The following is a 5663-nucleotide window of genomic DNA, read 5'->3' as shown; positions in this document are numbered from 1 at the left end:
TCAAAGCGCACTAGGGAGCCATAGCACCCTCTTTGGGAATTGCTCCTCTAGACCACTTTGCAAGCTGAGTTCTACCTGGGTCCATGTAGGTATTCCATGGCATGAGAACTGATATGATATCAAAGGGCTCTGTGATATCAGGAAGCTAGAAAACCATCATTTTAAAATTTTAGACTCATACAAACACATAGAAGTCAGGGTGGAATGGCCCTCCAGAAATTACACCTAGTCCAACTCCTTCTTGGGGCAGGATCATCCCCATCCTAACCATCTGAAACACATCCTTGTCCGACCTATTCCTAGCACTACACAAAAAACCCAGTTGCACAACCAGAAGGCCCATTGCCCAAATACTCAGAGAGCCCCTCAACCTTCCCCAGGTAAAGCAGGAGCATGAGAGCTGGATGTGTCCTGTTACTGCAGGCTTTCTTAGATACACTCATGATAGCTAAGGAAGAGAACTGTGCCCTACAGAGGAAGACAAAACCCCAGGAGTCTGTGTCAATCTGACCACAGAGTGAAATTAACTCCTGGACCCAATTGTAGTGACCTTGAGTGGAAGGTAGGACCTTCTGGGTTTCAGTGCCATAGCATAGCACAGCCTCATTCACTTGGTTGACAACCCATAAATGTCTAGTCATTCATTTATTTCTTGATCATTGCAAGCATCAGTGGCATGTTGTTATCACTATCTGTACACCACTGAGGTCATTATCCCTTAGCTCAGGTCATGGAAGCATTTGAATCTGTGCATGGGTTACTGGTGTCTCCTGAGTCAGGGGGGTACTTGTTCCCCCTGTGGCTGATCATTCCCAACCCAGACCCCCACCTTTCACTCAGGACATTTGGCCATGGGGGGGAGCATGTGGTTCACTTCTCCTGAAGCGCCACTCCCCACCTGGTGCTCTCAGAGGGCACACCAGTGCTCTCACCTGCCCATCCCCGCCACCCCCGTCACCTAAACAGGGAAAGCTGCTTGTCAGGGGATACACTAGTGCTCTCAGGGGTGCAGTCCACCCCCGTGCACCCCTACATGTTGCCACTGAACCTGTCCTTGGAAGCTTATCCACAGTACAGCACATAAGCCATTACTACCAACCCATCTCAGAGTTACATGAAACTAAAGTGTGGGACTCGTTGCCACCAGATGTGGTGCAAGCTCACAGTTCAGCCAGATTTGAACAAGATTTGGACACATTGTTACAGGAAAGGAGCATCGGTGAGCATGGGAGTGAGGTGTATGGCTTCTCAATCTGAATGTCGTAAACCTTAAATGTTGGAGGCTGCAAATGAGAGAGGAACAGTGGGAAAAAATCTGTTCAGACCCAGTTAACTCTCCATTTCTGGAACCACTCTCTGGCCACATGTGACACAGTAGACTTGGCAAGATGAACCTATGATCGTAGTGTGTACATGCCAGTTCTTAAATGCTGTTATGTTCAGAACAGATTGGAGGATGCGTTCGTGTGGGTTCTGCCTGACTCACCTCTCATCTCCTTACCTCTATTCTGACCATATTTTGAGCTGCTCCAGTGAACCCACTCTGTGCCATTCAACCTGCTACTCCAGTGGTGCATTGAAGAATGGTTACCCCCCATTGGTGACCATACCAGCAAGGCCTGACAAGCATGGATGTTGATGTGGAGAGAAATCAATCATGGCATCCATGCCAGGAATACATAAAGGTCATGGAGCTTCATGACACCTGCTAGGCACTGTAATAGAAGGTCTGGCAACTCATCACACAGTATAGCAGCCAGAGGGCAAGGGCTCAGAAGCAGAAAGAAGGACCTTTCTTTACCTGGTGTCCAGGACCTGTAGTTTGGCCTGCCAAGAGAGAACATCGAGGCCACTCTGGCTTTGCCCCCACTCTGTGATGCTTATCATGGGTCTGAAGGGAGCAGAGAATTAGAGAAGGTGAGGGAAAGGTTGCAAACAGTGGGCATTGTTGCCATCTTCACACCGTAGCCACTTTCTTTAGGTCCAGATTGGTGCTGTAATGGGCACTTGGAGCTAATTCTTATTATTAAATGTTATGTTTTCAGGCATTTTGGGTGGAGGTGGCATGTTGCATGGGGATATCTTGAATTTTCTACAGAACAGATTTAGCATGAACACGTCCCCATTATCAGCCTCTATTGTAGAGTTCAGTTTAAGTGAAATATCTGCTCATATTATCTGTGCTTTGATATCTGATTACTTCCTTGGACGCATTTTTTTTGCTCTGTTGTAACTCTGATACATTTCTTTGTTTCTGATTTCCCACCCTATTTGTTTTGTTTGATAAGAGGTCCAGTGTTTTGGAACCTTGGGTGACACATAAACATACTTCTTGTATTATCCAGAGGGCCATAAAGACATTATAAATGTGGTGGGTTGCAACTAAGTTAAACAGTTTACTAGGGAAGTCAAGTCACATTTCTAATCCCACTGACCTTGGTTTCAATCTGGGATGATCTCCCCCACCATGATGTCAACCAGCAGCACCACTGTTCCTATCCCCTTGGCCCAGTGCATTTTTTACACATGGTACTTAACCCTCCAGGTGTGGACAAGCCAAGGTGGGTAATGTACTACCAGGATGTTGTGGCAGGCTTTGTGACCTCACCAGGGGCCACCACCCCTGCAGTTTTCACCCCACTGTGGCTTAACACATACACATGACATGAGTTTTGCTTTCAAGAATTTGGGGTACAGCTCCCCCCAGAGCTCTACACTGATCTTCTTGAAACTTGGCAGGCTTCATGCTATCAGCAGAGGTTATCACCCCTATAAATGTCATGCAAAGAAGACAAAAAACCCCAAAGTTACCCGGTCCAGACTCTGGGTTGGATCACTGGCATCTGAAGTGGCCAGATCCAAAGCTGGATTGAATAGCTGCCTACTCGCACAGGCCTATAATTAACCCTCCAGGTGTGGACAAACCAAGGTGGGTAGTTTACTACCTGGCTGTTGATGGTGGTTTGGTTGAAATCTTATATTCTACCCAGGGTTATCTTAGCTGTCACTTCAAGTCCACCTTTAATGGGATCCACTGCTAATGACAGGAATGGCATCTGCTTGTAACTACTATAATCCCACTCCTTGCACTCCACTATCCCTAGGTACCTGGCTGTCCTCACCTGCCACACCTTTGATTTTATTGTTTTAAGGTGGGAACTTGCCTCCAGACAACCAGAGGGTGCCTCTAGGTGCCCTGCTCTGCACAATCTCTAAGGATTCTTTCCCTCTCCACCCTTTCTCAGGGCTCTGACAGCCTGGTCACCTTTCACTGGGTCTCTGGCAGCTCAACAGCTGAGCAACGGTGGGGCACCTTCAGGGGCCTTCTTTCCTCCCCTTCAGCCAGTTCCATCCATTGTGGCTTGCAAAGTACAATGGTCTGCCATGAGGAAGCTGCAACTAGGGAACCTTTCTAAAATATCTCTGCCATGCTCCTTCCTAGTCCTCCTTGCTCTTACCAGCTCTGGACTTCCTGGGTCTACTCATAGTTCCCTCCTCAGCCCCCATTAATTGTCACAGTCAGGGTTCAACTCCACACTCCCACAGTGTTTTGCTCTTCTCCTAACAGTGAGCTCCTGCATTCCCCAGATCAGATTGCCCACCTTTTTTCCAGTGAAAAGATTATATAGCCTCCAGCCTGCCTCTTCTGGCCTCCCAGGACCATACCATAAAGGCATAGTCCTCAGTTTCTCACTCTCACTGTAACAGGACAGGATACACTGCTACACCACCCCAGGCCCATGGTCTCCATCAGCATGTTCCTCATTAACTTCCTATCCCCTTGGGGTTTCAGAGGAAGGCTTCACTGTGAGCTTGGGATCACAATGTTTGAAAAACATGGTGTGACCTGCAGATATACCAGTATTTCCACATGAAGAAGTGGGTTATCCTAGGCATGTGTAAGGTGCTTGTTTCCAGATCATGGTGCTAATGGACCCCATGACTGGTACGAACTCAAAGAATCATAGTAAATTGGGGCTTAAAGGGTCCTCCAGCAGCCATTGAATCCAACCCCTGCCTCAGACAGAATGTCCGTATCCCAACCATCCAATACAAATTCAGCATCTAACCTCTTAGTAAAACTACTGTCAACCCTGACACAACACAAGGTATTAGGCCCATCACTGGGAACTATAAACCTCCCTTAGAAAGGGAGGCCACTGAAGACATAGCAATGGGGACAAAAAAAAGAAAAAAGAAAAAAAGGAATGGGAGTAAGGTCATAGGTTAAGAACTAGGGCAACAGAAGGGGACACTGAACAGAGCACACTGTCCAACGGCCACTGCCCCTGAAGGAGTTGAGGGTCCCTGTGGATGCTGACTAGTGAAACTGTCTTAATTCATGAGCAGAAGAGTGCTAGGAAATCAGCCTCATACTCGCCCAGGCTCTTCCTGGCCAGAGCCTCTTTTCTCATCTTATAGATGGCCAGTGACCAGAGCCAGGAGGAGGTTGAGCAGAAGCTCTATGGACTTGGGAACGGTAGACAGGAAGTCCATAAAAGAAAAGGCATGAGGAGAAGTAGAGCCAGAACCTCAGCAGGAGATTCTGGAGAAGGCAGAAGAGGAGCTGCAACTAATGTTCCCTCTAAGGTGTAGTGGTCCCTGAGCACGCCACTTCGGTCCATTCCCAAATTGGTCCTGCCTCCTGCTTTAGGTGTGTGCTGCTTCTGTCCTCCCCTCACTTGGTCCCCCCTCCTCTTCAACCAGTGCTGCATCCAGCAGGTAGGTGCTTATGAGTCCCCTGTTGTTGTGCGGAATGACTTTTTATTGTGCGTGGTTGCACACACATTCAGCTTAGAGGGAATACTGGCTGCAACGCGGCACACTCAAGGCAGGCCAGGGTCTCCCTCTGGGGAGAGAAGGGGCAAGTGTCAGGGGTGCCTGTAAATCATGCTAGATACACACCTGTAGAGATGGCTCCACGGAGGAACCAACTGAGGTCTCCAGGGGCTCATGGGTTCAAGGTGGAATACAGGCTAGTCCACCAGGGTCCCTCATCCCTGCCCTTGTTTAGGGTGTCCCGCCATTTGTTGTCAGGGCAGGACGTGATGATAGGATGATGGATGGTGCAGAGAATGAGCATGTAGAGCTGGTGGTGTTGGGCTGTTCAGAAGCAGTCCGGCTTGGTGCCCCGTGCCATACTGAGGTGGTGGGGCTTGGAGTGCTGTGTGGCCTGTCAAGGCAGCATCCTCACAATGAGCTCCAGAGGGCTGGGGAACATTAGGGGGTGGAAACTGCCTCAGCACAGGACCTGGTCAATGTAGACAAGGGCAGCATGCTGCAAGGCAACCTTTACCTCCCAGATTATGCGGCACAGAACATGCAGCATGGGCAGCTCCCATAGGCAACAGAAATTCAAGGTTAATGTGGCTAAGTGCCCCGACTGCACGGAAACAGTGTCAGCACAGAAGACTTCAGGGCATTCCAGGCATGGGCTCTGGGAGGCATCAGGAGCAGGGGAGGGCATGCACAGATGCAGACACACAACTGCAGCCTGCATGCAGCCAGAAATGCAGCCAGAAATGCAGCCCAGTGACATGTGGAGAAGCACCCAGCAGGTAAGTCTGTGAAGGGGAAGGAGCATGGGGGAGGGAAGGGGCATGTGGGGGTGAAGATTGAGTGGGGAGGGATTAGGGCAGAGGCAGAAGCAGGGACTGGGGTGG

Source organism: Alligator sinensis, unplaced genomic scaffold (assembly GCF_000455745.1).
Source record: "Alligator sinensis unplaced genomic scaffold, ASM45574v1 scaffold1378_1, whole genome shotgun sequence".
NCBI lineage: Eukaryota > Metazoa > Chordata > Crocodylia > Alligatoridae > Alligator > Alligator sinensis.
The sequence above is the reverse complement of the archived record's forward strand: the minus strand, read 5'-3'. Positions refer to the sequence as shown.